Consider the following 23299-nt stretch of genomic DNA (forward strand, 5'->3'; position numbering starts at 1 on the left):
TACTCAGAAAAACTGAGTCGCTTTCGATCAAACGATGGCTGCGCCATACAATAGGCGATGTCTGAGTAAAATGGAGTCGGGTCCTAAGAATTTCAAAATTAGCGAGTACGACCTGTTCAAAACTGACCAAAATTTTTGTTTGTTTTCTCAGTTTGGGGTTGACAGTTCTTTTTGGTGTGTTTGGAGACATATGGGGGCCCAGCCAAAACAAAAATGGATTCAGAACGGTCGTTGGAAATTCTATGCAAGTTTCTTGCGCTAGCTTGTACGTCTGTTCTCTGTGCTAATTATTTCAAGTTTAAAAAAAAACAGCTCGTTTTCCATTTCTTAATACCTAAAATGTAGATCTGACAAAACTCTCATTGCGAAAAAGATTCATTTAAAAATCTTTTAAAAACACTATCATCACACAAAATTCGTATGAATTCAAACTCTTGCTTAGAGACTGTTTTCCTTAATTTAGTGCGAATTGCGTTGCATTTCTCCCTGATATAAAAAAAGTTATTCTATAAAAGCTGCAATAGTTTGCTTAAGCCCGGTTTACAATTCAAGTGAAAATGAATGTGAAAAAATCTTAATTTATAAATAACTTAACAACGCGACACAACTAGAAGGTGAACATGGTTGAATCGATGGAGGATTGTTGAAAGATGAAATTCCACCATTAAAACCTTCTCGAACTGTTTTTATTCGGATTCCCCAGGTTTTCGCCACGGAAATTTCATAATGGCGGGGGAGGAACGAGTCTGGCTGGAATTTCATCTTTCAACCATTCCTGATCGATTCCACTATGTTACGAAACCGAGTATTATCGCGTTGTTGAGTTATTGACGAAACAAAATTTTTACGTTCATTCTTAAGTTCATTTCCACGTGAAGTGTAAATGGGCCTTTTTTTACTCCGATCACTTTCAATATTGATTTGCTTATTTTACTTTTAAGCCTCAAGAAAAATTCCAGTTAACTTTAAAATAATTTGGGACATTTTCGTAACGTTTTTATTTTTGTCCGATATGGATTCGTTAAATTTTAATCGGATGAAGTATGTTAGGTTTCTCGCTATAATCAACAATCTTGAATATATCAATCATCTTCGCATGTGTTTGATTTTAAAGAGGCTTAGCAAAATTTTAATACCTACTTAATACAGTTTATATTCGAACTAAATTTCGTGTTTCCAGAATTTTATTCAATGATGAAATGATTCCAAATTGTTTTCTGGGCCAAATAGATTTGATTACCTACAGCGTTCAATCGTTGTTTCAACCTTACAGCCGCCAGTCAATACCTGGAAAACAAACCAATTTGAATCCATTCTGAATTCATTTCAGCCGAACGAACAGTTGTAAGCTTTCGATAGGCCAACCAAACCATAGACAGCACACCCAAAAGGGATATTAAAACAAGCTTTCAACTTCACAGCAGCCGAACGATGAAAGGATTTCCCCCCGTAGCACAATGAACGAAAAGCAGTTTGAAAAATCATAAAGTTAGCTGAATTTTGAATGATTTAAAGCTCTGTTATCAAAAATTCCCACGAATTAGATTTATTCAGCTTTAGAAAGATGATTCAGACCATAAAAATAAATATTTAAAAATGTTCAGGGAATGGCAGTTTTTGAACTGGTTTACGGTTTAACGATTTCTTCGGATCAGGGAATGCAAGTTTTGCCGTCAGTGTCATATGGACTTACAACCTTTAATATAATTTCATAAACAGTTTTAAAAAAATATACACAAAGTTTATTGTTCAAATCATTAACCTTCGCTGTCCACTGTACCGTCAACGGACTCGTTCCAAGTGGATGAAAAGCTATTACCCCGAAATTCCCAACGGGGGAACTCCAACTGTTCAAAGTGATTATTCTTCCATTTCGGAAAGTGCGATGGCGGCTGGAACTGAAACAAAGTGATATTTACCGGAAACTGCAAAATCCCGCTGCGGTCGTTCTGTCACTTTCCTCCGCAGTAGATACATAGTAAGTACAAACTTTGAGCTTGTTTGGCTGACTTCGTACCTTCCTACAGATTTTCATCGGATGGAGCGCTAGACGGAAATAACGTAAGCAAACAAAAGTTGCTCCGGAATTGCCCCGGCCAATTGAAATTGTTCTGTTTTTGTTTTCAACGGCTTGTGATTTCGAAGAATCATTTGGGATCAGCTGTTATGATCGGGAAATTGTTGCTAATTTAAATATACTAAACAAACAAAGTGTACAGCAAAGTCAGTTAAGTTAATGTTCTTTAAAAAATGATGGAACTCATGTAAGTAGGTATATTTTTAAAGAATTGTTAGGACAGTTACTGTTAGCAGGTATCGGTGTTAAAAGCTAACTCAAGGATAAAATCTCTTAAGGGGGGAGTAGGGTCCAACACTTTCAAAAAATCGTTTTTTCTTTTTAAATTTTCTTATTGTGAAACATTTCAAGAATGTTAAGTCAAATTTTCAAGTCAATCGAAGCAAAACTGTAGAAATTATAGGCTTTTATCTCCTCTTAACTAATACTGCATCATTTTTAGAGCAGAAACTTCAAACGTGCTTTTCTCGAAAGCACATTTTACAGATTTTACAGATAAAAATGGCGGACTTTTTCGTGAAAAATCGTAGTTTTTACTTCAAACAGCCCCAAAAATTTCATAATTTTTTTTTAAGATAAATAATATCGTTGGGGTCCAGAAAAAACATCTATTAAAAATATTTTGCTCTGATTTTTTGACTTCAGATGATTCTGTGCTGAGATACAGTGTCCACCGCAAATCCTGTTTTCTAAAAGGCATCCTCGAAAGTGCTCCGTCACCGGCCCATTTTTCAATATTTTTCTACGAAAAAATTAATAAATGTTCTTTTAACAATGCTTTGTATAATGCAAAAAATTTTAATACATTTGTTTGAACGACAGCTCTAAAAAAAATCGTGAAAATGGTGTTTTTTTACCCGTTAGACTCTCCTTAAGGTTCTTTGGGCGGTATCGTTTCACATTCTGGGGGAATTAACCTAAATATCAAAAGTAGTCGTAACTTTTTTGTTTTAAGTCCAATGGAGTTGCAATCTTCAGGTGAAATGTTGGTCCTAATTGAAATTTGAGTAAAATCTACATTATCAAGCAATCGATTGGTAAAGAAAAAAATGTGTGATGAAAAGCCAGTTTTTTATGCTTCTTTAGAACACAATGTCTCAGAATCCCTTTCGCACTTGAGATTCAGTGCAACCCCTTCCTATTAGCCGATTCCGCTCAAATTTGGCATACGGTCTTCTGATGACTCATTTAAACCATCAAAGTCTTTTTTTGCAAGTATTTTGATTTTAAAGCTGGTATTTATTAAGACAAATTTGAAAAATTAAATAAAAAATATCCTAAATTGTAATTTTTATTGAGGATCCTGAGCTGAGAACATCGATCACGGATGTTCGACGAAAAATTTTGCTGCTTGACGAATCCAAAGGTAGTGGACCTGATGGAATTCCAAATTCGTTTCTTAAAAATGCGTTAACGCCTTGGTGGAACCGTTATTTCCGAAATGTTGGAAAATCTCCCACATTGTGCCAATCCATAAAAATGGTTCAAAACTGCATGCTGAAAATTATCGTGGGATAGCAATTCTGTCTGCCATACCCAAACTGTTCGAGAGCATAATTTATGACCAAATATATCCTTGGTTAGAAGGAAAAATGTCGGACTTTCAGCACGGCTTTTTGGAAAAGCGATCAACGGTTACGAACTTGGCGGAATTCGTCTCTCGAACTTCACAATGGATGATGCAAGGTTTTCAAGTCGACGCTATGTATAACGACTTGTCAAAGGCTTTTGACGTGATTAACATAAATGCTCTCAGCTTGTCAGTGCTGTGTAAAAATGGGATAACCGGAATTTGTCTTCAGTGAATTCGTTCGTACCTGAAAGAAAGAGTCCGATTTGTGAAGATTGGGAATGCGAGATCCAGAGTTTTCTCGGTCAACAGCGGCGTACCACAAGGGAGTCACTTAGGACCCCTCCTTTTCGTCACTGTTATGAACGAGTTTCCCGGAGTGCTGCATGACGTGTTTGTGTTAATAAACGCAGATGATCTAAAACTGTTCCTCCCTGTGCGACACCCAAAGGATTGTTTGACCCTACAAAATGCGCTTCATAGATTTTCAGAGTGTTGCAGCAGTTTCGGATTGAAAATCAATGCCTCAAAGTGTAATGTGATAACCTTTTCCCGGAAAGTGAGTAATATTGTGCACGAATATTGTTTCGAGAACAGCTGTACCATAGATAGAAAATCCTCCGTGAAAGATCCGGGAGTTGAGTTAGATGAAGAACTCAGTTTCTCAAAACATGTTGAACAAGTCGTAGCCAAAGCACCGTAAGGTTTTTGTGTAGCTTTTCCAACCTTACTTTTGAATATTATATCCATTATACCCAACGTTATTTGAAAAAATTGACAAGCCTTGTTGTTGTACACTACACAAAAAAATGGCTTATAAGGCATTTCCCCACTTGTCAGACGAACAGCTGATTTCTCATGTTTACATTTTCTCGGCATGTCGTGGTAGGTAAACATAACAACAACATTACGCATGTTCAATGACGAGATAGTAGCGAAATAAAATTGGCAATGCAATTATAGTGGTTTTGCAAGCGCACCTTGGTGAGAAGAATATAAACTCTTTATTTAATTAATTTTAAATTCATAATAAGTTAAGACATGAAGGAATGTTAATGTTTTTGATTAACACGTTCGCCGCCACGCTCATTTTTGTAGTTTTACTAGCCGGACCCAAAGAAATTTTCAGAGAGAGAAAGCAAAGAGGGAGAACTCCCATATTTGAATCGTGTGGCGAAGCTGAGCGGTAAACTCAAGTAAAACAGCGTCACACGCTTTTTGATGTGACGGGGCCCCCCAGGAAATACACCCGTCACCCGAATATGGGTGCCGTGGCAACGAAAGTGTTAAAGAAGTTTTTAAAAGAAAGCATTGAACAGTGCTTATCATCAAAGATCAAAATGGCGACCAGTTCTAGCGTAACATTTCATTAGGGCGAAACTAGCAGTTAGCTAGAATCGGGAAAAACGTATTTGAAATTTCAGAACATCTAATCAAATCCTATATAAAAAATCGACCACTTTTTGTACAACAAAATAAAAAAATGTGCATTAGGGGTGATGGGGGCATAATGGCCACCTTAAGCAAAACGCTTATTTAACCATAGAGAACAGCTGTATTATGTGAATTACATCATTGTTTCGTGTTCAGACACTCAAATAGTCTATAGCCTAATTAGATGAAACTTGAAAAAGTAGATAAAAACATTTAAAAATGCATTTTAAAAATTTTGCCGAAAGCTGAAAACCAGGCACTGTAGAGGCATAATGAGAAACCCCCCGAGGCAGTATGAGCACCATTAATGAAGGGATAATGGGCGTTTTCTGCCGGGGAATCTAGCAGCGAATTCGACTCGATGAAGTCAACTGACTAATAGAGCTACAGCTTAACATGCATTGTCTGACGATTTGGCCTATTGGTTAGATGTCTGAGAGGTAATCAGTAGGCTCGAGCTCGATTCCTGGTCGAGGTGATTTTTTTTCCATTTATCATTCATGATCATGATTGCACTAAACTGTGAGGCGTAGATTCATCAAACGAAGCAATAACAAAATAATCTGGGTCTGTTTGTAGAATTCAAAGAATGAACACATGCTCATACATTATGTTTCTGGTGTTTTGTTTGACGGATGATGCTTTGATGCTATTAGCCGTATAATGTAACAATCAAAAAAATCAATCATGTGCAAAACAAAATCCCCTCGAACAGGAATCGAGCTCGAGTCTACTGATTAACAGACCGACACCTTACCAATAGGCCAAATCGAAACAAGTCAAGCTGTAGCTCTATTATTCAGTTGACTTCATCGAGTTGAATTCGCTGCTAGATTATACAGCAGAAAATGCTCATTATGCCTTCATTGATAGTGCTCTGTTCGCCTCTAGTTGTGTCATCTATCGCTCTGGAACGGATTGAACGGGCAGCACTCGTTGAACTTCAAACGAAGGGTATCTCACCGGTGTTCTTCAAGCGGTATGTGGACGACTGCTTGGTTGCTGCAAAGAGTGATGAACAACACGAAATCGTTCGTACATTCAATGGGTTTCATCAAAGGCTGCAGTTTACAATCGAACACGAGGTGAATGGTGAAATCAAATTCTTGGATATAATTTTACGCCGAGAAACGAACACGATATCAACGGAATGGTTCCCCAAAGATGAGAAAGGTAGATATTTAGATTTTAACTCCGTTAGCCCTTTTTCGCATAAAAAAATACAATAATCGCATTGGTGGACAGAGCAATTAGGCTCACCCACACAAGATACAGGGAAAAAACACTCAAGACAGTTAAAAACATTTTAAAAATTAATAACTAAAGCTTAGTTCTTTTAGAAATGGGACAGTTACGAATGCCTGTATCTCAAAAACCATTCGTTGGAACCAAATACTTTCTATGAAGAAAAAGAAGGTAATGTTATGATCTTTCATGAAAAAATTTGAAAAAAAATATTTACCGTTTTTTGTTAAAGAAATTTCTACTTTATTCTTGGTATCTCCCATTGGCCGACGCACACTTTTTTCAGTCGTGGTATTGATCAGTTTCTCCAACTTATACTTCGTAAAATCTATATTTAAGGTGGCTTCACCCTCCTTCTTCAATTTCTGATACTTTTTGGTCCAATACTTCTCTGGAAACTGGAAACTGGAAGCATTTTAGTGGATTCAGTTGTTTCGAAATGAACAAATTTGATTATTTTTTACCACATTTTTGAACGTTTTTTTTTCGGTATCGGTTTTACAGCTTAAGAGCTTTGGAACTATCAAAAAATGGTTGTTTGAGGTTGGATTTCAATGAGTCATTACTACGCAACACTTTCAGTTTATCGGAGAAAATTGTTTTGGACATTTCAGCGATCTACCCTTAGTTTTTCGTTTATTGAAAATTAAAAATGCTGGTATGAGACTTGACTTCCTTGATGATCCTTAACCGTTGTTGCCGATCATGTGCTTCACTTCAATGCTTGATTTGAACTTTGTGGACATTATTGACAGTGTTTGCATACTTATCCACTACAAAAACTCAGTAATTCTTTGAATAATCAACGGTTTTGTCAGCTATCAATTTGATGATGACGTATTTTCAAGGAAACTGTGCAAAATTATTTTTTTCTTTTTCTCTTGCATCGTACATATCTCAAAAACGCGTAAATTTTAAATTTTGAAAAAAAATAGGTCGAATAGTACTTTTTACAGGCAACAAAATGCTGTCAAAATTTTTAATATCCAATAACTAGTTAACGAGCTATTAGCAAATGAAAGTGTCCCATTTCTAAAAGAACTAAGCTTTACCCCTCACATCTTGTAAGAAATGTAATTAAAGAACGAACACACAAATCATACAATAGCTTAAGCGTGTCCAGTAAGAGCATGAATAATTTTGTAACCATTCCGTACTGTGCTGGTTTGGGAGAAAAATTGTCCAGATACTTAAAACAATTTGATATCAACGTCGCTTTTCAGCCATTAGACAAGGTCAAAACAATGATTTTCACAAAAACCAAGGACAAGATTCCAAAGAACAAAAACATAAATGTTGTTTACGAAACAACATGTAGAGGATGTAGTAAATGATATGTAGGAGAAACGAGCCAGTTTTTAGAAAAACGTTTGAAGCAACATAAGACAAATGTATCCACAAAACAAATAAGTACAGGTCTAGCACAGCACTGTCTAGAAACTGGGCACATTTTTGATTTTGAAAATACCAAAATATTGGAAAGAGTTACTGGATACAATGCTAGAATAACTGCCGAAACATTTTACATCAAATTGAGAGGTGACGATAATGTCGTTAATAGGCAGAGAGACTCGTTAAATTTTAAGACCGCTTACGACCCCATAATCGCAAAATTGACACAGACACTGACAAACAAATGTAAACGCAAAACAAAACAAACTGTCCAAAATCAAAATAGTTCAGACGATGGCCAGTCATTTGTAAGTTAAAATTAAAAATTTAGATTTAAAGTGTAATGTTAAAAAGTAAAATATAATTTTAGTGTCCACTGAGGAGGAGCGAATGCCAGAGTAGCTCGAAACGTATGGACAACTGGTAAATCTGTTTTATTATTATTAAAACTCACCGAAAAACGTCGATAATTTCGAAGAACTTACATTTTTTAAAACAAAAACAAAAAGTTACCCTACCTCAATCTGTCTCAGGAAATACTCTATTAACCTTAGTCCACATTACGCAACATGAACTGCGATTTTTGTTATGAGACGAACTTTGTTGTCTGTTGTTGTTGTTGGAAACCTGAGACGGTCTCAGTGTCACCCGAAGAAAATGGGAGACGCTGAGACCGTCTCGAGACGAACCGTCTCCTAGTGTGGACTAGGCTTTAGGCTTAACGTTTTTTGGGTGGTATTCGGCCAGCTTAATATTCGGTACATTTCAAGTAACTAAAGAATAAAATAGTATTTTTCATAAATATTGTTATTGTTAAAAAGCTAAATCATTTATACTAAAAATCCATGAGTTTTATTTTTAAACAGTGATAAAGCTAAAAAAATTCTTCAATGTATCTTATATTTTATCAATAGTGCTCGGTCAATTGAAAAGTTCCATAAAATACCGATTCCCATGAAGCCCAGCGTAGGTAGTAGAACCTTAGTTGTCAAATGTATTTCATGTGCATACATCCCACATCACCGGAATGTATCTCCATAATAATGAGTAGCAATGCGTGGCCGGTACTTTGAATTTTTAATAGTCGATACGAACCGATGATTAATATTTAATTGGATTGAGTACTAAAGTGGTTCAACGCTTTTCACTTATTCGGGACGTTTATCGGATAAGTCTTATTATACTAGCTGTTTAAATTTTAACTGATCTTTTTGAACGTGCAATGCATAAAATGAGTAGGTACTCAAATACAATTACAAGCGTAGAGCATTCTCTCAATGTGAGATAGTTTGATTTAAATTGTTCTAATAAATATTTAGAAGCAAACGCAGTTCCACACGTACAGCGCGAAATCCCTATAATCAAAACGAGGATCCGTTCGCGATAAGTATATCATTGTGGGTGCTTCGCGTGGAAACAATTGTAGCGCATTAATGAACGTGGTGAGAATTTTAGCGCCACCATTCCATGAATTGAATATCGCCGGCCGACGACGAGTACGACGCCAAAAGAAGAAGAAGGTGAAGGCGTGGGTGGACGGCACGGAACGGCTAACAATGACGAAACAAAGCGGCTTCAATTCAAAGCAGCCCTCGGGGCGAAAGATGATTTAATTTGCGATCCCTCCGCGTTTTTTTTTGCAATGATCTGTTTAGGTTCCTGCACTCGATAACGCGTCCAGTAATTACAAGATTCGTTCAAACAGCCAGTGCGACAGGCGAGCTCAGCAAAGCGAATCATTATTTCGTGGGTAAGGTGCTGAGCAATTTATATCATGCGTTTGGATTATTGGGTATTTGAATTCAATTTTCAGATCAACATACATAGTTCGATTTTTTTTAGCTTGGTGAAGTTTCATGCGATAGCTTTCTAGAATGCGGATGGAAAAAGTTGTCAACCGTCAATCTTGTAATATACCAAATCATGGTTAAATGTAGATTTAATGAAATTTTGATAAATATTCATTTATCAATTTTATTATTTCCTACTCTGTGGAACTTGGTGAATTGGTTTCTAAGAAGTTATACTGATATCACATGTATGTATGTCGGAATGAATTTCAAACATGCTTAAATGAGTATGTACAACTTCATTTTAAACATGCTATGAAAATTAACTTAGCCGCATCGACAAACAAAGAGTGTTCCATTATGTTAAAGCACGATTTTGGTACAATGCTGCTTATTCCGGATGACGTTTAAACAGCTGATTTTCGTTGTGTGATGTTGTTTACAGTTCAATTATGTATCGGTTGGCTCCAGTTTTCATAATTTTCGTAAAAATGAGAAGTATTTTCCCTGAAAATGCAAAAATATCGTACAGTACACAAATGTTAGACTATCCCAAAAATTTCGCTGAGTCAGAGGTGGAAATTGAAGAAGAAAGCATTGGAGTGGTTCGAAATACGATTCGCGGGCGGCCTGCAATTGGTCCGGTGGACAAAACTTTGGACCGGAAAGTCATGCGTGCTAACGTCAATAAGAAGACTGTCTCTGTTCGTGGCCATAAAAAGAATATCCCCTCTCAGCATTGTCAAGGTCATATGAGAATCAGAAGAAGTCGAAGTGAAGATAAAAACAAGTTTCATTCATCAAACCAAGAGCTCGTTAATTATATGATCAACTACTGTGTCCAAAATCGGCGTGCATTATCCTCGACGACGAAGCCTACACGCTGGAATTTCAATAACCAGTTATCGATAAAATGTAACAATTTTCGCACCTTTCTGGGTTAAGTGATTTTTTGACTTCTTTCATAGAAGTAATTTTTACCTTCTCTTGAGAAGTGAAAATGTGGTTACTTTTTAACTGCAAGAAATTATTGCGGAGAAGTTGGAAAATGGTAGTTTTTCAAACAAAAGGCAAAATTTAGCAGTTCCACTTAAATGGTAATTTTTAACACAGAGAATTTTTATCTAGCAAGTGGTTGTAAAATCGTAGAAAATCGAAGCTTTCGATAAAATAAGGATACTATGGTACTTGAAACTGATTGGAATTATAAAAAAAACATGTTTTGTTTTGCTGTCAATTCCTTTATCAGGTGATTAAAGTGATGAAAAGCCCAAAACAATTCCTTTTAAAAACCATTGCATTATTTTCGACGCAATTCAGACTTAAAAGCACCCTGCATCAGATTAAATTGCATAGCACGGTGATAAAGCATCACCAAAAAGTGATAAACTCGTACACTTCTAGGTTTCCCATCTCCCTCGAAATTACTGTGCTGGTGTTCTCGTGTGCAAATCAAAATAATTCTATTTTGTGTCCGTCGTTGAAAGCAGTCAACCCCAGAGAAATGGTTGACTACAGCCCGGAGAGTTGGGATATTTCAATTATTATGTCATTTCGATTGTTATCAGGGCATTGAAATTGTTTGATTAAAGGGTGATACGGTCAAAACTTGGTCAAGGGAAAACGCGTGTAAATCGGTAAAATCGTTTATTTAAAAAATCAAATTAATTTTTTTTTTCAAGTTTAATTAGTATAAAACTCAGGAAAAATATTCAGTTAGGCTTCCGCTTTTCCAAATCCCAATTGCCGAGCGCTACGCTTAACCCCTGCCATCAGATTTTGTACAGCCACCTTGTCCACCTTCTTCGCCGCAGAAAGCCAGTTTGCCTTGAACTGCTGCTCGTCCTTAGCAGTTTTTTCGGTCTTCTTTGGATTTCGCTTGACAATAGCCCAGTATTTCTCAATTGGGCGGAGCTCTGGCGTGTTGGGAGGGTTCTTGTCCTTGGGAACCACCTGCACGTTGTTGGCGGCGTACCACTCCATGGCCTTTTTACCGTAATGGCAAGATGCCAAATCCGGCCAAAACAGTACGGAACAACCGTGTTTCTTCAGGAAAGGCAGCAGACGTTTATTCAAACACTCTTTCACGTAAATTTCTTGGTTGACAGTCCCGGAAGCTATGAAAATGCTGCTTTTCAAGCCACAGGTACAGATGGCTTGCCAAACCAGATATTTCTTCGCGAACTTTGACAGTTTCATGTGCTTGAAAATATTTGTTACCTTTCCCCTTCCTTTTGCCGTATAAAACTCCTGTCCCGGAAGCTGCTTGTAGTAGGCTTTGACATAGGTTTTGTCATCCATTACCATGCAGTCAAACTTCGTCAGCATCGTCGTGTACAGCCCTTCAGGATCGCGCTTTGGCCGTCGCATTTGTTTATCATCGCGATTTGGAGTCACTACCTTCTTGTAAGTCGATAGTCCGGCTCGTTTTTGGCTCGATGCACGGTTGTAGACGATACACCCAGCTTATTTGCGGCATCTCGGAGAGAGAGGTTAGGGTTCTGCTTGAAACTACCGGCAACTCTCTTTGTCGCCTCAGCGGCTTCCGGTTTTCGATTTCCCCCCGATCCAGACTTCCTGGCTGTCGACAAACGTTCCCCAAACACTTTGATTACATTTGTAACGGTTGATTTGGCAACTTTTAGTGATTTTGCCAGCTTTGCGTGCGAGTAGCTCGGATTTTCGCGATGCGTGAGCAAAATTTTGGTACGCTGCTATTCTTCCTTGGACGGAATTTTGACAACTGAAGAGGGTATTCCAAAATCAAAATAGGCCCAACATTCACAACACACACACTTTCAAAATTTCATTTCGTTGTTCTGAGTCCAGTGAAATCGGTCCTGTGCAATCGGTTTTCGGAGCTTATCCGAAAAAACGATTCTTTTTCTGAAGCAATTGCTGGACTCAGGCCGAAGAAGAGAATTTTTGAGAGTCACACCACTCAACTCACAGAATAAGCACAAATGTCATATACACAATCCACAGTTTTTTTTCAAATTGCATTCAAAATTCCAAATTACAAAATCCAATTTAAGTAAGATTGCTATTTTTCCAGAGAGTTGCAAAAATATGAAATAAATGAATTTAAAGTAATAACACACGTGTATTTTACTCTAACTATTTTCAGAAACCCTTTTTGTATTTGCTGCAGATTTCCTTTGTTCAATACCTTAATTTTTTTTTAAAATATACAATGAATAACAGTTTGTAGCTTCAGAAATCCTTAATCTGTATAGGGGAGAGGTGGGCTATATGCGCATATTAAGGAAAACACTCATTTTCTCCCATATTCCGATAGATAGGAGCCTGAAAACTATATGCACACGAGCGGACATCTGTTTTCTATACGTAAGAGCAATTTTTCTGTTAAAATCTCTTACAGTTTTTGTGAAAATAATTTTATAATAAAAGAAGTCAAAATAGCCGATTTCCGAAACCGGCGCATATTTATGTTTTAAGCTATATTTCATTTACACTCGCAATATTTTGAAATTATTTAATTGAAAATGGTAGAAACGGATGTTAGGTATACGTCAAGGCTGAAATTTTGGTGAAATTTTTTACATCACTAGTTCTTTTGCATGAAACATAGTTAAGTATGCCATAAGGCCATATTTCATGGTAATATTTTGTTCATATTGTATTTTTATCGGATCAGTAAGAAGTTCTTCTTTTTTCGCTGTAAGATCGTGATTTGAGCGTAGATTTAATGTTTAAATGATAGAAAGTAAAAAATTTATAAGAATAATCTATTTTTCTTGATGTAGGCATTTAACCTGCCTTGATATGGGCATTCAGAACCTGCCTCGTATTCCAATATCTTATCATCTACAACTTTGCCAAAAGCTTCAATTTGTTGAATTTCCGATTTCCAGATGAATAAGAAAGAAAAACCATTAAAATTTTTGTTCACAGAATCTGAACGCACGATAATTAAAGTTTAATATATTATAACTAAACTGACAAAAATCTTGTTTGAATTTTTAAATTTTTTCGACTGTATATAACAATTTAATTTTTCTTTCCATGTGTTAAAAGCGTACTACCCTCAAACTGCACTGATAAGATATGATGAATCTCTAGCCATCCCGAGCAGACTTTGATGCCCAAATTGATAGTAAAATGAGACCTTAATAAGGTGTCAACAGCAAACCGATAGCAGTGTTTGGTGTCGAATTTTTTATAAGAGCAAAATAAGGCATAACCAAGGTCTCAAACATATTTTTCTGACAGCAAACTGAGACCAAATTTAGGCTTCAACAGCAAATATTAAGCAAAAATTGGTGTAGAATTTCCTGATAGCAAAATAAGCCATCATTAACGTATCCAATTTTTACAATTCTAACCTGAGACCAACGTTATAGCATCATTTGCTGTCAATTTACCATATAGCAAATTTAAACATCATTGAAGATTCTTTCATTTTGCAAAAAAAAAACCCGAATCTGGAATCAAAATATAACATAACTTAGTTATTTGAAAACATTGGGTGTAAACTAACATGGTTTGATACCATGGTTAGATCACAGTCACCGATCCATCCGTGCTCGAAAAATAATCAGTCACACGCTCCCGATTATAAACTCAAAATTTGGTTCAAAATTGTAATCCATTGGGGGCCAGGGGTGCCAGGTAGTATTCTCAAAAATCAGTAAACCGCGAAGAGAAAAATCAGGATTAAGGAATAATGTTCATAAATATAAGCAAAAAGTAAGTAAAAAAAACATTCAACTTCTGCACCACCTTGTCCATTGAAGGGTCAACAAGGCCAGGTTTCCTACTGCTGTTAACTCAGTTTTGCGTTAACTGCTGTTAACTCAGCTGATTTGACAGAACATACTAACACTAAATGTAGAAGTGCACTATGTAATATTGGTTTCTTGACGACAGCTTAACAAGGCATCATAAAAGTTTCATTCACTTTCATCGAGCAGAAAAGGGCGATCATATTGATAGCATGATTCGGTAGTCAAGCTTTTGTGATGAAAACGTATGGAACATATAATTTTAGGACTTTTGTGGAATACACCATGGAATTGCTTCCAATTAAAGATAATTTTATGCTTTACTATACTTTGAAAATGTAAATGTAAAAAAAAATCAAAAATACTTTTTTAACTTTTAGCTTTTTTATTAGTTTTATTCTAATTTGGAACATTGTGGGAATGACTGTTATAACAAAAATCGAACTTCATTTAGAAACTGGAAATAAAAATATTTCAAATTGAAATTAATGACTGATTTGATCTGACATTTTTTATATCGTATTTTTCGGATCTACCATGAATATGGTAGAAAATCAGCTAATTTGAAAAATTTGAAAGTTTAAACGTCTTTAGATTTTTATTAACCTTAATTGCTAACACGTTGCATATCTGTAGGCGACATGGTTACTCGAACAAACTCCGTAGCAAAAAAGCGATCAAATATTGCTATCACGCCTTGAAAGCCATATATGCTCTTATTTAGGATGACTAAAGGTGGTAAAAACGGAAAAAATATGGGCAAAATTTTAATACACGGATGGCGTTGGAATCCCAAATTTTGTTGTATCGAGACCTTAACTATACCTCGTTTTGGTGTCATTTTCTAAAAGTTTTGAAAGCATAATGATGCCAAATTTTGCTTTTATTAAAAATGTGTGATACCTTATAATGGCATCATTGTGCTCTCCAAGCTCTCGGAAAACGAGGTGTAGTTTGGGTCTCAGTTTTAGCAAAATTTGGTATCATTTTGCTAAAGAAGTATGAAAATTTGTGCTCTCATTTTTGCTGTGTACCACCTTATGTCAAGCAAAATGAGAGCAAATTTGGATCTCAGGGCGTGATAGCAAAATTTGCTTTAATTTTGCCATAACAGTCTGCTCGGGATATCGTCAATCGGCTGTATGCGCATATTACCTAACATGCGCATTTAGGAACACTTCCCCCTATGTGTTTTTTTTTTATCTAAAATCATATTGGCAGAAAGGTCTAAAAGTTACAACCATTTTCGATGGATTTTTTGAAGTGAAAGAATGATGTTTATAGAAGAGATGAAATATAAACCTCTTCTGAAGACAGAGTAGGGCAATAACGACAAACATTGACAAATCTGTACATTTTTAATTTTTCGTATAAGTTGAAATATCTCAGTTATGAGTGGAATAACTTCGACAATAATTGCACAAACATTTAGTATGAGTTAGTCTATATATGATTAAAAATCTAGGTAAACACGTATAAAAACTACAACAAAAAAGTACTGAAAGGTAAGCTTTTTAGCCTTGTGATAATGCATTGTTTTATATATGAAAAATTTTCCCCAACGATAAAGTTTTTCGTAGAACAAAAGTTGTTTGTAATCGTAAAACTAAATTTTTGAGAAAAAATTGGGTCTTGCCTTGAACAACACGATTTTCTTTAGTAAGGAATAGGTTATACCATTTTTTTCTTCTGTAATTCAATGTTAATGTTATTTGAAACCCGCTTACATCTCCATCTCTAAATACAAGATTCTAAATAATTTAATTTCCCCAAATCTTGGTCGGAACTTTCCACAACCGAAAGACAAACCCGAGCAGACTTTGATGCCCAAAACGCTAGCAAACTTAGACCAAAATGAGCTGTCAACAGCAAAATGAGAGCAACATTTGCTGTTGACTTTTGTGTGAAAGCCAAATTAGGCATCATTTAGGCGTCAAAAAATTTCGTTCAATAGCATGCTGAGACCAGAATGGGCTGTCAACAGCAAAATGAGAACAACATTTGCTGTTGACATTATTATGATAGCAAAATTGGGCATAAATAAGGCGTCAACATTTTGTTTTAGATATTATTATGATAGCAAAATTGGGCATAAATAAGGCGTCAACATTTGTTTTTAAGACAATCGCATGTTGAAGCTACACAACAGCAAGCTGTTAGCATTATCTTAAGAAGATTTTTTTATGTCAAAACTAGATGTGAATTAGCTTTCAGTTTTTTTTTAAGTACAAATCTGAGACCTAAGTGGTAGCATCCTTTGATGTAAAAATTTCTTAATTGCAAAATTAATCATAACAATGTTTTCTTTGAAACCAATAATAAAAATCTGAGTTGCATTTAAGAATTGAAATACAAATAAAAATACAATTTTTCGGCTTCCATTATCTTATCATATAGCTGAATGTCACTAAAAGATAAACATTTGGTACTAAAATTTGGTTCTAACATTGTGTTCTAAACATTTATGAATATCAGCAAAATCACTAGATCTGACGCCCTGTTATGTTATCAAAAATTGTATTGAAAATTTGGCTAAAGAAGTATTTAAAAAATTGTTTTAAAGAGTTTCTTTAAATAAATCAATGTTTGGGATTTAATTTTATTTTTATCTTGAATTTTAGCAACTTTTCTATTGTTAATGATTTTTTAAATGTGCGGCCTTTCACTGTATGAATTTTGGGAATAAACTTATAATTTTTTTCGATATTTTCTAGATAATCTGATAAAAACATGAAAACACATTTACGGCAGTATTGCAAATATCACATCCCTAAATTGTGAACAATTAGCTAAAGTTTGCTCAAATTTGACCAGCTAAAAAATTAGCAATCAATTTAGCAATTTTTTTGAACTAAAATTTTAGCAAAATTCTAAAAAGTGCCCTGGCTAAATGTTTACTCACTTTTTCGTAAAAAAAAACATTTTTTGCTAAAGTTTTAGTAAAATTGTTTCTGATCCTAAAAATTACTAGAATGTCAGTAAATTATGAATTTTTAAAGGTGCCGTTGGTTGCTACTTTCATATATGAATACAAAAGAATTTTTTAATTACGTTTTTAATTTATTTCCAATCTCTTAATTTCGCACTATAGCACTATCGTGTCCAAATTTAGTAGAGCAAAATATTTTTGCTTCCGCTGCTGAGAATCCAGCACTGGTTGATACATGGGGTCGAATTGTTAAAAAAGATGCTTGTTTTAATCACCGCGCATGTTGGCGTTAGGTGATGGAAGCTTAGAATAAAAAAAAATTGGCCCCGCGTCTGCCTGTTTCTTTTCAGAAATTCGTGGGTGGTGGAGATTCCACCGTACTCTCGGGTCTCAAACAGTAGAACGGAAAAGAAAAAAAAAAGTTAGGTTACATTTATTAAGAATGTTATGGATCGTGCTGTTACCGAAGTTTTAAATACCGAGACCGAATCGAAATAAAGTTTTTTAGGTTTTTTTTGACAGCGGCTTAGAGAATGGCAATTGTTACTCCGTGCCTCCATGAATTTTACTCACACGGAAATCTGAAAAATACAAAACTTAAGTATCTTTCAAATCAGATTTTTTTTGACTTACTAAAATCCTTCTGATATGCGCGCATAATATTTTGCAGTCCTTTTTCGATTTGAATTTGTCGATCAATTTGCCATTTTATAAATAATGACCGGATGTTGACGAAACATTGCATCTACAACAGTATGATGTGTTTATCTTGAGTGCATGCAATTACTATTATGCTCTTGCTGGATGCTTTACATGGCTGGAATCATGACATCCATGGTTGGTTATTCCGAGTACATTCGTTCTTTCAGCATATAAAAAAAAGCCCTGTTGCCATTTCTGGATCAGATTGGTGATGGTCTGTAAGTCAATAAACGAACAAGTTAAAACCCTTTATTGCTTTATTGATTCTGTTTTCGACATGGACGAATAAAACAAAAAATGTTGATTTGAAAGTTAAAATTTCTAGTAAATCCAACGGCAGTTTAATTCGGGTATTTGGTAACGTTATTGCAAAAATTAAAATTAAATGTGTGCGAACAAGAGTAAATAGTGAACATTAAAGATACTTTCGTTGTCATATAGTTACTGTTTCGACGATTACATAAAATATCGGAACTGCAAAACACAATATTTGTCTGGAAATGATAAGCTTCATAAACTTACTATTATTTGGAAGGATTCATCAATTCAAATATAATTCAATTCATAGTGTCAATAAAAAATTCAAATTTTGAAAACTTTATTCATATTTCTACATAGGGCAGTAAAGTTAATGTATGTATAAATACTTTCAAAAATAAATACTGAACGTACCAAACGATCCAATTTTGAATCTGACTTCATCTGAAGAAACAAAAAACATCGCAAATCATATTATGATTTTTCCATTGAGCTCGGGATTAAAAGCAATCCCGGAAAGAAAAAGAAACAGCTATGAAACTCAGAAGTACATATAATACCCACAAAGAATAATTAAATTCATTACAAATCCAAATAGTAGTACTACTTACCGTTTTATCAATTATAGCTTTCACGCTCCTGGAACCTCTCGGGTTCTATTACTGCAGCACGCAAGACAAATCCTTTTAGCTTCGCATCTTTTGAACTGTCTAAGTGATCTAGAGACAGTCTTCCGGAATTATCCAATAGCCGAAGGTGATAAACTGAGAGAAACGGCGCTGTTCGGGTTCAAGTTCCCATGCACACAAAGTTTCAAAAAGTGCGAACACGCAGGTGTCCCAAACGAGCGGCACAATCGTCCCTCGAAAGTCCGCAATCAAAACAATGCCAACCATCGAAAATGCCGCATGAATTGTCGTTGGTCTACTATTTCCAGCTACACCCAAACGGGGTATCTGTAAAAAATCAAATGAATTTTCTTTCAAATTCAAAACTAATTTAATCTTACCAATATTGAGGAAGAGCGAATGCAAACCACTGCAGGTTGGCCCGGTTGGTGCGGGAAGTTGAGCCGCGGCACTGACATTTATCCGCTCCGAAATTTTGCAACCGACCGAATGTCCGGAATCAAAAACAAAACACAGCCTGGTTTGTGCACACGCTAAAAGAAAATAACTAAAAGTAGTAGCAATTGAGGCTTTTTACTCAACTTGAGTAAAATGCACAACAAAATGGGAAAGTGCTAACCCATTAGTAAAAAAAATTTGCTAACGGGAAGTAAAGACCTTTTTTTGCTAAGTTGAGGCCGAGAAATTTTGTGTGTACGTGTGTATTTTGTGAATACGAAGCACCTAAGCAGTGAGAAAAACTGTTCCTTATTAAAAATAGTCGGCCGAACTAAAACAGCAATCACAATACTAGCCTTTGTTGAATTCTGAATTTGGAAGCAAACAGCTTTAGTGTGAAAGTTAGGAACAATTGAAACAGTTGTTTTCCGTTTTTTTTGTAGCATTCCGTCTCACGACATAACTTGACGAACATAATTCCATAATTTCATCATTAGGTCACAGGTACTAATAATCGAATTTCTATTTTGATTATTGTGACGGCATGCTCCTACAGAGAAATAAAACGCGTATAAAAGAAAAAAATCTTTCAATTGCTTTTATTTTTCATGAGCGATGCCATCACTATCACTATATATATATACACAAAAAACTTTCGAGGCTCCACTAAGCAAAATTTCGCTGTTACTTTCCGTTAGCAAAATATTTAGCACTTTACTATATTGTCCTGACTTTAGCTCAATTTGAGTAAAAAGTACCCAATTGCTACTCACTTTAGTAATTGCAGTAGAACGAACTCAAACTTTTAGCCTGTTATCGAACCGTTGTCGTATGTTGTTTTTGTTTTGTTTTTCCGGATCGCGATTCGTTTGATTCCGTGCGAATAGAAAGTATCCAAATAGACCTATTCTGAAAGTTTTTTTCTTCTGTTTATCCAGATCGCGATCGTTGAAATTTGATCACGATTTAGGAATGAATAAAAAGTGTCCAAATTGACAAATTCCGGATCAAAATTCCCGGTTCTTGAAGTACGAACTGTGTCGGATTGTTTAGTTCCGTTTCCGCCGGTTTGAAAATATTTTTTTTCGGGGAAAAGGAATTAATGTCACCCAACATCGAGGACAACCAGCAGTGCAGGAAGTGCCACCAAATTTGTTTTGGATATCATGATGGCTGTTGGAGCAAATCTCCCAAGAACGGAAACAATTTGAATGATAATGATCTTGTATGAAGCTAAGTAGAGGTAAGTTTTGACTTCGATATTGATTATTGGAAATTTTACTAGGTATTAATGTTATTTTTACAGAAAATATTCACAAGAAAGAAATTTGTCGCACCTGGAAGGATTTCGAAAAAAGAAAAAGCGTCGAAGATTTAGAAGCTCCTCTCCTGGCCACCGCATACCATGAAGCTGTCCGGCTATTTTGCGCATTTTCAACCATTCTCAAAAAAAAAACAGAGCAAAAGATTGGTGTGTTTTCGTAAGGATGTCCGGAAGTCGGTAAGTGTATTTTAAAGTGCCCTCTGATTTAAAATATGAAAAAGGATGATGCTATATGCCAATGCATAAAACTTTTCTGCAGCTTGTAGGCAGCTACATTAATTCCTATTTTCAAGCAGTGGTATATAGTGAAAATAGTAAATTAGGCCAATTGAATTTGAAAGAATCTGCTTTTATTGTAGGTTTTTATAAACACAATTTTATCGTCGCCTGACGTTAAAAAAGACCCATAATTTGTGGTCTGTGTACTATACAACGGTTTGCCTTTGTGAGTTTTCAAAAGTTTCTCGCTGTGAGGGCAAAGAATGCAGCTGCATTGTGGTTTATCTTCCAATTTAGACTTTAGAAGATTTCTTGTTACTATTCAAATCATATGAACAATATGTCTACAATCCTGGAAGGCATAACTAAAAAATTCAGCATGATCCTGAATTGAATGTTAATCTTATTCGAGATAAAATATTGAGTCCGACTTATTATTCTGGTTCAGAAATATGAATGAAACGGTTTCCATTCATTTGTATAGATTTGCATAATTAAAGGCGATATTTAGACTAATTTTTCTACGGTGATGTTATTCAAAGCATATCTTATTTAAGATAAAATTCTTTCGAATTATGCTATCATGTCCTATCGGCGAAATTTGCCATTCTGCCCGAATTAATATGGTATAATACCAAAATTTTTTACCCGAAAAAGAAACTGTCGTTTAAAATTTAAAAAAAAAGTTAATAATATATATTAGTAATCAGCTTCGTTTTTCAATTTTCTGGTTCATTTTAAAAATTGTTTTCACGATTTGAGAAAGTTTAATTTGTTATTTAAAAAAATAACATAATTGAAATGTATTTTGTGTCGTATGCATAGATCGAAAATTGAGGTGAATTAAAATATGTAAGCAATCATCAACAATTGGACTTCGGAAATAAAATTCAGCTTTGATATTCGAGCTTAATTTAACCTTCGAACGCTGTTATGCTATTTCATTCATGTTTTGGTATAACATTATTCCTTTCAAGTTTGTTTTACTTTAAATTCGTATACTAAATAAAGAATAGCATACATTCAGGCTTTTTTATTGTTGTTGTGTACCTATCACTGTGACCAGTTGATCTTTTGTAGTTTAACTGATAGTTGCATAAGAAAAGGCGAAATTATACTCAGTATTGGTCTCGAAAGAAGAAATAAATTTAGATTTAAATTGACCTTAGAAAATATTTTTGAGAAAAAGCTATAGGGCAAAATAACAACAAATATTGCTATCACGCCTTGAAATCAATTTCGCTTATATTTTGCATGTTTTCAGGTAGTACAAAGCAGAGCAACAGCTTGTATACATGATTGGAAAAATGATACCAAATTTTGCTTGTTTTGAGGCTCAATCGATTTCTCATATTTTGCATGTTTTGAGAGCATATTGGTGTCAAATTTTGCTGTCAAAGAAATTCTACTGATGCCTTGAATAAGCATCATTTTGTTCTCCGAGCTCTCGGAAAATGAGGTGTAGTTAGGGTCTCAGTTTGAGCAAAATTTGGTATCACTTTGCTAACCAAGTATGAAAATTTGTGCTCTCATTTTTGCTGTGTACCACCTTATGTCAAGCAAAATGAGAGCAAACTTGGCTCTCAGGGCGTGATAGCAAAATTTGCTATAATTTTGCCATAAAAGTCTGCTCGGGAATACACTCGAACCTAGCCGGAAAATGAGCATAAAATTCCAAAATCGCTCACGGTGCCACATTTTTCCACAAAATTCCTAGCTTCTGTTAGTTTGCTTATTGGAGACATCGCGGAAATTCCGGTAGCGCCGCGTTCGGTTGGATGCAAGGCTCGTCCTCATCGAATTTTCCGCTGCTTGGCGGGATGCAAAAAAAAAGGAAAGCAAAAATCCCAATCTTGAGCCGGTACTTGCGATGTCGTTGGTTTTGCCGTTGTCAGTTGTTGTTGTTCTTCGATTATTGTCACGGTGTGTTGAGAGTGCCTCCTTCTTATCGTTGCGTCCGTCGTCGCCTTGTTCGACTTTGCACAGATATGCAAATTGAATCGTTTCCAATTTGCATAATAGAATCATTCATAAGCGTACGCGAGGACAGACACACAGGTTATGATCCAAAGGTTTACAACCATCGTCGCCGGAGCTGCGCTTGTATTGGCTCGTTTTTATTTCTTTTCTAGTACCTAGTTTGGGAAACCAAAATCTTTGTGTAGGTATCTGTCGCCTAGTTGACTCTCTTTTCCTTTCTTTCTCTCTGGAGCCACCAGCGGATTTTGGCACAGTTTGCCGGCTATTGTGCTCTAATCGGGGCGATGGGTGCCGGGAAAATCCATTCAAAGGCGAACGAATCACGAAGTCGTATTTTATCACCGCATCTATTGCTCTCGGAGACATCGCTACCTATCAGAAGCAAGCAACTCACCATTAAAGCTGAACCGATGACAGTTGTCCTAGAAGAAAGCGATTCCCCCGGAACCCACTGGCGGTGAGGGAAACGGTTATGGTCTTCAAGATTCCCTCTCGGTCAGTGTGGTTTTGCTTCATGAATTCCTAAACGATGCCATTGTGGAAGATCATTGTGCCGGAAGATATGGC

The 23299-nt window shown here is 35.7% G+C and overlaps 1 protein-coding gene and 1 long non-coding RNA gene across 11 annotated transcripts in view; one reads left to right on the forward strand and one right to left on the reverse strand.

The window, feature by feature from the left end:
• Positions 1-23299, forward strand: part of LOC129740085 (cGMP-specific 3',5'-cyclic phosphodiesterase) — a 338821-nt gene that overhangs the window by 22047 nt on the left and 293475 nt on the right. The gene's annotated exons all lie outside the window — the stretch shown is intronic.
• On the reverse strand, positions 17836-19257 carry LOC129740086 (uncharacterized). Its single transcript, XR_008736098.1, has 3 exons — positions 19152-19257; positions 18754-19098; positions 17836-18100 (listed from the first exon to the last, which is right to left on the reverse strand). It is a non-coding gene; the product is annotated as an uncharacterized LOC129740086 (long non-coding RNA).

This window comes from Uranotaenia lowii, chromosome 1 (assembly GCF_029784155.1).
Source record: "Uranotaenia lowii strain MFRU-FL chromosome 1, ASM2978415v1, whole genome shotgun sequence".
In the NCBI taxonomy this organism is placed as follows: Eukaryota; Metazoa; Arthropoda; class Insecta; order Diptera; family Culicidae; genus Uranotaenia; species Uranotaenia lowii.